General features: G+C 38.2%; 1 protein-coding gene across 1 annotated transcript in view; it reads left to right on the forward strand.

The window, feature by feature from the left end:
- TTLL5 (tubulin tyrosine ligase like 5) overlaps positions 1 to 12,040 on the forward strand; it is a 317,558-nt gene that overhangs the window by 271,720 nt on the left and 33,798 nt on the right.

A 12,040-nucleotide genomic window follows, 5' to 3' on the forward strand; every position in this document is an offset into this window, starting at 1 on the left:
ATGTGCAATAAAATAATAAAATATAAAGAGAAAATCAAGGCCAAGAAGTATATATTTCAAATTTTTCAAATATCAGACCAAGTAAAATTACTATAACTGAGGCTGAATCTGGTTCTGAATCTCCTAACAACCAGGACAAAATGGGAAGTGTGATGAATAAAAGTATATAATTCTCATTACCAAAAAGGGAGAAATACCCTGGGGGGAAATTAAGCTTCTTCCTAGCTCTTACTCCAAAACCTGTGTTTTCCTACTTTACACAGAGGACACTGAGCGCCCCTGAATGAATGATAGTGCCCTCAGCACCCTAACACAACAGAAGTAGGTCACACTGCTTGGCGTGACCAACAACGAAGGCAAAGTATTTCAGTGCATGTCAACGAAGACAGTTTTGTGAAGGACAGAACTAATATAATCTAAGTTTCTTTGTGGTCCGACAAAGTCCAAGTGTAAAGGATTGGTTATTTAGAGGACTGGATGGATAGCATATGCCACAGACAATCTGAAAATACAACTTCTTACAATATTGATTGCTTAGTAAGAGCTAGTTGTACTCTTAGGCTAAAGTCCAGACACCTGGTCTTCCACATTGCTGGTTGAAGATGCCTCTGTATGCTTTGGAAAACAGGTGGCGCAGGTAACATTTTGTGAGCACTGTGGAGGCTAAGTGATATTCTCACCCCATCATACGGCATATTTCTTCTCTGTGCCTTTATTTGTATGTAGTTCCCTCTGCTTGTGCACCATCCACCTCCTCTTGCCCTTTTGCATGCCCGATCTGATTTAGATGCTTTCTGACTATGCTTGAGTGGAACCCTGTGATTACCTCTACTAGAATATGACACTTGCAACATTCTAATATCCTCAGGGATCACTTGACTGGTTCCCCCATTGGACTATAATTCCCTGGAAGGCAAGGATCAGCTGTGATTTGATGCTGAAACCCCAAGGCTTAGCACAATGACCAGCCAGCAGTAGGGACTTAAAAAATTCAGATTGAATAGATGAATGAGTGGAATTTCATGTTTCTGTCTGTGTGTATTCTTTTGCCAACATCTGGAGTACCTATTCACCTGTACAAATGTTTCTTATCCTTTAAGGATCCAGTTAAGTTTTTTCCCCTCCAATAATGCTTATTCATGTAATTAAATTTATCTTGCCATTTTTAAAAATCCCTAGAGCACTTATATTTTATACCACGAAGTTCAATGCTTCAAGTACTTTGTCATCTTTTTTCATTACTTACTTCTGGAGCAAATTGCCTCTTTCAGTAGGACCAGAAATCCTTGAGGGCAGGATTATGTTCTGTAAATTTCTTAAACTTCTAGCAATATCCAAAATGCATTACCTTGTAGTATCAGCCCTTAAGAAAAAAAAATACTTAACACACATAAAATTCTTCTGGAAAATAGTTTATGCCCTTTATTCTCCTCACTTTAAAGTAAAATGCCTAAAAAAAAAAATAAAGTAAAATGCCTAATCTCAGAAGATTACAATGAAAATTTTATAAATAAAGCATTTTACTATTAAATAGTCTTCAAAACTAAAATCACCTACCTTATAAATTACCTAGTGTTTTAACCTATTTCTTGCAGTATTTTAAAACTACTTCCTACAAAATAAAGAATGACTAATCATTACTTTTCAGATAACAACCTCATACACATTCATAACGTTGCCATATTCAATTACAGTGCAGAATTCAGGATAAAGATGTTCTGTTTTAGACACATCAAGGATCTCTTTATAACAATTAAAATGAGGTATAGTTTTTCAAAAATATTATCCTTCAGCTTTTTTTCCTTCTGTACTAACTAATTGGAGCTCTTTAACTTTATCACATAAATCAGGTTTTGCTTCTCAACACTGAAGTGTCTTTTTTATTCTTTTCTGGACTCTCCATGAATTCTTTTTTTTTTTTTTTTTTAATTTGGCTGCTCTGGGTCTTCTTTGATGCATGAGCTGGGTACTCTGTAGTTGCAGTGTGCAGGCTTCTCATTGCAGTAGCTTTCTCTCGTTGCAAAGCACATGCTCTAGAGCATGCGGACTCAGCAGTTGTGGTGCATGAGCTCAGTTGCCCCACATCATGTGGGATCTTCCAGACCAGGATCGAACCCATGTTTCTTGCATTGGTAGGTGAATTCTTAACCACTGGACCACCAGGGAAGTTCTCCATGAATTCTTTAGGCTCCTCTTAAATTGTATAATACCTGACATTGGATACTATAATATTAGTGCTCTGCTTAGTATTGATTATATTTTAAAATTGGTCATTATGGTTCTCAAGTCATATGTTACAGTTTTTATTTATATTTATATAGTATTCTCAAAACCAAAACTTAAAGTTCTCTCAGCCCTTATTACCTCTTACGTTCCCTGCTTCCTCTTCCTTCAAGTTCAGTGCCATATGCCAATATCACTGGCATCATCAACAATAATACCTAACTTTTGTAAGAATTCCAATGTAAACTGAAAAGAGCATAACTCTGAAGTTAGAGTGACCTTTCTGGGCTCTGCCACTTCCCACTTGGCAACCATGGGCTAAATCACATAACCTCTTTGAATCAGTTTTTTCATCTGTACTTTGAGCAAAAAAGCATCAACCTTAGGAATTCCCCGGTGGTCCACTGGTGAGGACTCCATGCTTCCACTGCATGGGGGACAGGTTCGATCCCTGGTTGGGGCACTAAGGACCCACATGCCCATGTGACCAAAAAAAAAAAAAAAATCTATCTTGCAGGATTGATGGAAAGATTACAGATTGTGTCAACAACAAAAACTAATCAACATGATTTATAAAGGAGCAAAGGACTGGAAATAGGCATTTCTCCAAGGGAGATATGCAAAGGGCCAATAAGCACATGAAAATATGCTCAACATCACTAATCATAAAGGAAATACAAAGCAAAATCATAATGAGATATTACCTTATACTCATTAGGATGGCAACTATTTACAAAAATATATATAGAAAATAACTAGTTTTGGCAAGGAAATTAGAGAAATGGAAATCTTGTGTATACCATTGGTGAGAATGTAAAATGGTGCAGCCTCATATGGTGCTTCCTTAAAAAATTAAAAACAGAATGACCATATAATTCAGCAGTTTTACTTTTGTGTATATACCCAAAAGAACTGAAGGCAGAGTCTTGAACATGTGTTTGTATGCCCATATTCATAGCAGCATTATTCCCAATAGCTACAGGGTAGAAACAACCCAGGTGTCTATCAATGGATCACAGATAAAATGTAGTTATACATATACAATGAAATGTTATTATTTAAGGCTTAAGAAGGAAAGAATTTCTGCATTGCAGCGTGAATGAACCTTGAGGACATTATGCTGAGTTAATTAAGCCAGTCAGAAAATGACAAATACTGTATCATTCCACTTATGTGTGAGACCTAGAGTTGTCAAATTCACAGAGACAGAAAGTATGGTTGCCAGCTTTTTTCTGGTGATTAGTGATGTTCCACATTTTCTCAGATAGCTATTGTCCATTTGTATATATCCTTTGGAAAAAGTGTTTATTCAGAAAACCCTGAAGACTCCACCAGAAAATTATTAGAGCTAATTAATGAATATAGTAAAGTTGCAGAATATAAAATCAACACACAGAAATCCCTTGCATTCCTATATACTAACAGTGAGAAAACAGAAAGAGAAATTAAGGAAACAATTCCATTCACCATTGCAACGAAAAGAATAAAATACTTAGGAATATATCTACCTAAAGAAACAAAAGACCTATATATAGAAAACTATAAAACACTGGCAAAAGAAATCAAAGAGGACACAAATAGATGGAGAAATATACCGTGGTCATGGATTGGAAGAATCAATATAGTGAAAATGAGTATACTACCCAAAGCAATCTATAGATTCATTCAATGCAATCCCTATCAAGCTACCGATGGTATTTTTCACAGAACTAGATCAAATAATTTCACAATTTGTATGGAAATACAGAAAACCTCAAATAGCCAAAGCAATCTTGAGAAGGAAGAATGGAACTGGAGGAATCAACCTGCCTGACTTCAGGCTCTATTACAGAGCCACAGTCATCCAGACAGTATGGTACTGGCACAAAGACAGAAATATAGATCAATGGAACAAAATAGAAAGCCCAGAGATAAATCCACACACTTATGGTCACCTTATCTTCGACAAAGGAGGCAAGAATATACAACAGAGAGAAGACAATCTCTTTAACAAGTGGTGCTTGGAAAACTGGTCAACCACTTGTAAAAAAATGAAACTGGAACACTTTCTAACACCATACACAAAAATAAACTCAAAATGGATTAAAGATCTAAACATTAAGACCAGAAACTATAAAACTCCTAGAGGAAGACATAGGCAAAACACTCTCTAACATAAATCACAGAAGGATCCTCTATGACCCACCTCCCAGAATATTGGAAATAAAAGCAAAAATAAACAAATGGGACCTAATTAAAATTAAAAGCTTTTGCACAACAAAGAAAACTATAAGCGAGGTGAAAAGACAGCCTTCAGAATGGGAGAAAATAATAGCAAATGAAGCAACTGACAAACAACTAATATACAAAATATACAAGCAACTCCTGCAGCTCAATTCCAGAAAAATAAACGACCCAATCAAAAAATGGGCCAAAGAACTAAACAGACATTTCTCCAAAGAAGACATGCAGATGGCTAACAAATACATGAAAAAATGCTCAACATCACTCATTATTAGAGAAATGCAAATCAAAACCACAATGAGGTACCATTTCACGCCAGTCAGAATGGCTGCTATCCAAAAGTCTACAAGCAATAAATGCTGGAGAGGGTGTGGAGAAAAGGGAACCCTCTTACACTGTTGGTGGGAATGCAAACTAGTACAGCCACTATGGAGAACAGTATGGAGATTCCTTAAAAAACTGGAAATAGAACTGCCATATGACCCAGCAAACCCACTGCTGGGCATACACACCAAGGAAATCAGAACTGAAAGAGACACGTGTACCCCAATGTTCATCGCAGCACTGTTTATAATAGCCAGGACATGAAAGCAACCTAGATGTCCATCAACAGATGAATGGCTAAGAAAGCTGTGGTACATATACACAATGGAATATTACTCAGCCATTAAAAAGAATACATTTGAATCTGTTCTAATGAGGTGGATGAAACTGGAGCCTTTTATACAGAGTGAAGTAAGCCAGAAAACACCAATATAGTACACTAACGCATATATATGGAATTTAGAAAGATGGTAACGATAACCCTGTATGGGAGACAGCAAAAGAGACACTGATGTATAGAACAGTCTTTTGGACTCTGTGGGAGAGGGCAAGGGTGGGATGGTTTGGGAGAATGGCATTGAAACATGTATATCATCATATGTGAAACGGATCGCCAGTCCAGGTTCAATGCATGATACAGGGTGCTTGGGGCTGGTGCACTGGGATGACCCAGAGGGAGGGGATGGGGAGGGAGGTAGGAGGGGGTTCAGGATGGGGAACACATGTACACTCATGGCAGATTCAAGTCAATGTATAGCAAAACCAGTACAATATTGTAAAGTAATTAGCCTCCAAAAAATAAATAAATAAAATTTTTTAAAAGGTGTCTATTCAGATTATCTGCCCGTTTTTAACTAGATTGTTTCATTTTACTGCTATTGAGTGGTATGAGGTTATATATATATATATATGTATATGAAAGTTTTGGATATTAACTGCTTATCAGATATATGACGTACAAATATTTTCTCCCACTCCATAAGTTGCCTTCATTTTGTTGATTATTTCTTTTGCTGTGTGGAAGTTTTTTAGTTTAATGTAGTCTTACTTGTTTATTTTTGCTTTTGTTGCCTTTGGTGTCAAATCCAAAAAATCATCTCCAAGATTGATGTCACTTCATGGCAAATAGATGGGGAAAGGTGGAAATAGTGACAGAGTTTATTTTCTTGGGCTCCAAAATCACTGGGGACGATGACTGCAGCCATGAAATTAAAAGGTGCTTGCTATTTGGAAGGAAAGCTATGACAAATGTAGATTGTGTATTAAAAAGCAGAGACATCACTTTGCTGACAGAGGTCCGTATAATCAAAGCTTATGGTTTTTCCAGTAGTCATGTATGGATGTGAGAGTTGGACCATAAAGGAGGCTGAGTGCCAAAGAATTGATGCTTTTGAACTGTGGTGCTGCAGAAGACTCTTGAGAGTCCCTTTGACAGCAAGGATATCAAACCACTCAATCCTTAAGGAAATCAACACTGAATAGTCATTGAAAGGACTGATGTTGAAGCTGAAACTTCAATACTTTGGCCATCTGATGTGAAGAGCTGACTCACTGGAAAAGATTGTGATACTGGGAAATATTGAAGGCAGGAAGAGAAGGGAGCAACAGGAGGATGAGATGGTTGGATGGTATTACTGACTCAATGGACATGAGTTTGAGCTAACTCTGGGAGATAGTGAAGGACAGGGAAGCCTGGTGTGCTGTAGTCCATTGGGTTGCAAAGACTGCTTTGGGTAATATGAGCATTTTAACAGTATTAATTCTTTCAGTCCATGCACAGAATCTCTCTCCATTCATTTATGTCTTCTTCAGTTTCTTTCATCAACATGTTATAGCTTTCATTGTACAGGTCTTTCATCTTCTTGGCTTATTCCTACGTAGTTTATTCTTTTTGATGCAGTTATAAATTGGATTGTTTTCTTAATTTCTCTTTCTGTTGGTTCATTGTTAGTGTATACTAATTCAGCTGATTTTTGTATGCTGATTTTGTATCCTTAAATTTTATGGAATTCATTTGTTCTAATAGTTTTTGGTGAAATCTTTGGGGTTCTCTATATACTTTATTTTGGGGGGCTCCAAAATCACTGCAGATGGTGACTGCAGCCATGAAATTAAAAGACGCTTACTCCTTGGAAGGAAAGTTATGACCAACCTAGATAGCATATTCAAAAGCAGAGACATTACTTTGCCAACAAAGGTTCGTCTAGTCAAGGCTATGGTTTTTTCTGTGGTCATGTATGGATGTGAGAGTTGGACTGTGAAGAAAGCTAAGCGCCGAAGAATTGATGCTTTTGAACTGTGGTGCTGGAGAAGACTCTTGCGAGTCCCTTGGACTGCAAGGAGATCCAACCAGTCCATTCTGAAGGAGATCAGCCCTGGGATTTCTTTGGAAGAAATGATGCTAAAGCTGAAACTCCAGTACTTTGGCCACCTCATGTGAAGAGATGACTCATTGGAAAAGACTCTGATGCTGGGAGGGATTGGGGGCAGGAGGAGAAGGGGACAACAGAGGATGAGATGGCTGGATGGCATCACCGACTTGATGGATGTGAGTCTGGGTGAACTCCGGGAGATGGTGTTGGACAGGGAGGCCTGGCATGCTGCGGTTCATGGGGTTGCAAAGAGTCGGACACGACTGAGCGACTGAACTGACTGATATACAATATGTCATCTGCAAACTGTGATGGTTTCATTCTTGCTTTTTGATTTGGATGGCTTTTATTTTTTTCTTGTCTAACTCTTCTGGCAGGGATGGTATTGTATCACATAAAAGTGAACATCTTTGTCTTGTTCCTGATTTTAGAGGAAAAGCTGTCATTATTTTTTTGCTTTTCACTATTGAGTATGATATTAACATGGGCTTGGCATAGTAGTGTTAGTTGCTCAGTCATGTCCGACTCTTTGCCATCCCATGGACTGTAGCCCACTAGGCTCCTCGGTCCATGGGGATTCTTCTGGCAAGAATACTGGAGTGGGTTGCCATTCCCTTCTCCAGAGGATCTTCCTGACCCAGGGATCAAACCCAGGTTTTCTACATTGCAGGCAGATTCTTTATCATCTGAGCTACAGGGAAGCCCAAGAATACTGGAGTGGGTAGCCTATCTCTTCTCCAGCAGATCTTCCCAACCCAGGAATCAAACTGGAGTCTCCTGCTATAGCCTTTATTATACTGAGGTATATTCCCTCTGTAGTCACTTTATTGAGAGTTTTTAAGTTGGATGGATGCTAGTTTTGCTAAATGCTTTTTCTGCATCAGTTGCAATGGTTGTATCATTTTTATCCTTCATTTTTTAAGTGTGATATAGACACTGATTTGTGAGTGTTAAACTATCCTTGCATTCCTGAAGTAAATTCCACTTGATCATGGTGTATGATCCTTTTTATGTATTATTGGATTCTGTTTGCTAATATTTTGTTGAGGACCGTTTTCCATCTGTTCGTCAGGCCTGTGATTTTCGTTTTCTGTGGCGTCCTTATGTGGCTTTGGTATTGAAGTATTGCTACCCTTGTAAAGTGAGTGTGGAAGTGCTCCTCTTCTGTTTTTTGGAAGAATTCTGAAGGATTGGTGTTCTTGTTTCATAGACTCAGTGAAGCTGCCTGGTCCTGGACTTTTGTTTGTTGAGAGGTTTTTGATTATTGATCCAATCTCATTTTATGTTATGAGTATTTTACTCCACATTACAGAAAACTATAGAGTCTGTATACAGTGCACCTCGTAGTGTTTGGTACATGATAGGCTCTTGATAAATGGTAGTTCTTACTGTGGTGTCACCATTCAAGGCACGTGGCTTCATTATGATCCTTGAAGTCATATTACTGTTAAATAATATTTAAAAAGTTAGATTCCTTAGAAAGCAAACTCTTTAAGATGTACATTAGCGTGCAGGAAGTTTATTAAGGAGTGCTCTTGGGATCAGCACCTATAGAAGGGAAGGGAATGGAAAGAAGCAGGATTGGACAGTGGGAGAAAGTACACTGTGATGCAGTGACAAAGGAGGCCTCAGCTGGCCCCCAAGGATGCTATAGAACTGAAATGACCTTTCAGATTTGTGAGTCATGGTCGGGGGGCTAGGGCACAGTTTACATACTTCCTTTCTGCCAACCTGTCCTTGGATATGGGCTGCCTGGGACAAGAATGTAACCTTGAGTAATGGGGCCGTCACTAGAAAGGGCTGAGGGTAGCAGTGGAGGTGGGGAATGTCTTTCATTCCTGCAGAGGAGGGGAGTGAACATGCATTATTATAGCAAAAATTTAGAAGTAAAACTCAGGTTTTAGTGCCTCCGAGTCCATTCAGGCTCATTTCTAGTCCTCTGTATTCATGAGTAAAATTCCCATGTTATATCTTTCACATTGTTAAAGCAATAACTAGGGAACTTTCCATTGAGTATAGCATTTCTTTTCAAATCCTTGGTGGTTAAGAACTAGTTATTTTCCTTTTTAAGTCCTACATGGACTGTTACTTTAATAAAATACATACACAAAAAAATTTACTGGATAAATAAGAAATCATATAACAGATATGCTCAAATTTATTATCAACAGATTCATCAGACGTAAAATTGCTGTGACAATTTGCTATAAAGGTTTTAACTGCCCACTTTCAATTTCTAAACTTATCTCATTGTAACCTAGTAACAAAGAGTTCTCAAAACTGGTACCAATCTGGGACTCCACTCTAAATAATTCTGGGTTACAGGATTCTTACAAATGATTGTTGCTACTGCTGCTGTTTAACCACTGAGTTGTATCCAACTTTTTGCAGTTCTGTGGACTGAAGCCCATCAGGCTCTTCTGTTCATGGGATTTCCTAAGCAAGAATACTGGAGTGGATTGCCATTTCCTTCTCCAGGGGCTTTTCCTGACCCAGGAGTTGAACCCACATCTCCTGCTTGGCAGGCAGATTCTTTACCACTAAGCCATGCTGATGTCCTTCTAAATTGACATTGGCAATATATGGGTTAAGTGAGTGTTATTCTTCAATCTAGAGATCTGATCTTTTGCTATTCTTGAGGAATCCATAGTTCTCGTCAAGCCTGGCCTGAATCTAGGAACACCATCAGCATCACAGGTTTCAGGTATAAGTAGTTCTAAGGCCATTACCTACCCAAGGATCTAGCAGATGAAAGAAACAAAGACTGTTTCTTGTTTAACAAGGTAAGAGTCATCAGGCATCTTCTATTCCTGGAACTAGGAAAACTGACTCATCTCCTGTGATCCTCCTGGGACATTTGATGTAAGGGTAGGGAGGTAAGAGGACAGGGAAAGGAGGTCTGACAAACAGGGCATGTCCTTCAGGAAAGAAGTAGAAGTAAAACAAAGGGGTCGTGATACATTCAAAGGGTTTATAAAGCTTTCTTGTCTAATTTGGGGCGTATGACCCAAGTACAAGCCATGGTTATAACTTCAGTTGATCTGTGAATCCCCTGAAATTGTATACAGAATATCAGGTGTGCTGCATTTGTGTCTTTTGGATAGTGTTCTCAGAATAACCCCAAAACTCATAATCATTGACTTAACTCCCTAGCTTGAAACATGGGTTAGATTTCCCCACGTGCAAGGATTCAAAGTCAAGTTACCAAACATTCTCACTTGGATCTACTGTACTGCTTTCTTAGTCCATCCACCCTTGCCATCTCTCTTCTTCCTCCTTTCCATTCTCACATTATTGTGAGCATTTCAAGATGCAAACTGTTTCTGACATACACATACACGTACTACCTGAAGCCCTTCAAAAAAAAAACAAAGCTTACCACTGTTCTTGGGATCAAAACAAAACAGGATAAAAAGTCTTACATGACCTGTCTACCTTCCATTCTTAGCCTCTACACCACCTTTCTCACATGCTTTCTCCTCACTAACCATCCTGGTCTTCTCTGAACTGCCCACACTTCCTCAGTCCACAGAGCCTTTGAGGATTCTGTTCCACCTGACTGTTCTTTCCTTACCCTCAGGTGAATTTCTTTTCTCTGGTCTCTCTGATTAGGGCATGTCCCCCTTTTACAGCAACTGTATAGCTTCTCCTTTGTAGCATTTGTTACAGTTCCTTTGTGATCTCCTCTTAGTGTTTGTCTTTCTCACTAGACTCTGAGTTCCTTGGGGACAAGGACTGTGCTATTCACCCTTACATGCCCAGGGTTGAGCAGAGAAACTATAGAGAAAGCTTGCCATGGTGTTTATGAGTGGGTTAGCAATTTCTTCTTCACTTAACAGAGAAAATTAAGGTGTAGACACTAGGAAACAGCCAAGTTCACATAACTGACTGATGACAAATCTAGGCTTTGAGCCGAGATTTGACTTCTAAGCCCTTGCTGTTAACTACTGTAATCACAGTACAGCTGCTTTAAAAAGTGAGAGAGGTTATTAATGACCCCTGTCTCACTTAAAGAAAAGTTTATATGCTTCAGAAGGATATTATATTCATTAATATATATGCACCCAGTTCAGGAGTACTTACTTCAATATGTAAAGCAGATACTTAACAAATAGTACAATATTAAGGAACTTTAATACCCCACTTTTATCGATGAACAGATCATCCAGACTGAAAATCAGTAAGGTAATAGTGGTCTTAAATGATACAACAGACCAACTGGACTAAATAAATATGTACAGGACATTATATCAAAAACAGCAGAATACACATTCTTTTCAAGTGCACATGGAGCATTCTCCAGGATAGGTCACACGCTGGGCCACAAAACAAGTCTCAGCAAATTTAAGAACACAGAAATTATATCAAGCATTTTTTTCTGACCACAGTGTTATAAAACAAGAAACCAACTGCAGAAAGAAAAATGGGAAAAGAACAAACATGGAGACAAAACAACATGCTACTAAAAAAACCAATGGGTCAATGAGGAAATCAAAGAAGAAATCAGAATTTACCTCAAGACAAATGAAACTAGAAACACAACACTCCAAAATCTATGGATGCAGCAAAAGCAGTTCTAAGAGGGAAGTTTATAGTGATACAGACCTTCCTCAATAAATAAGAAAAATCTCAAATAAACAATCTAACCCACCACCTAAAGGAATTAGAAAAAGAAGAACAAACAAGTCCCAAAGTCAGCAGAAGAAAGGAAATAATAAAGATCAGAAAGGAAATAAGTAAAATAGAGACCAAAAAAACAGAAGCAATGGAAAACAATGAAATCATGAATTGATTTTTAAAAAAGATAAATGAAACTGATACTCCATTAGCCAGGTTCACCAAGAAGAAAAGAGGATCTAAATAAAAATAAGAAATGAGGAGAAATAACTGATACCACA

Source organism: Bos taurus, chromosome 10 (genome assembly GCF_002263795.3).
Source record: "Bos taurus isolate L1 Dominette 01449 registration number 42190680 breed Hereford chromosome 10, ARS-UCD2.0, whole genome shotgun sequence".
NCBI lineage: Eukaryota > Metazoa > Chordata > Mammalia > Artiodactyla > Bovidae > Bos > Bos taurus.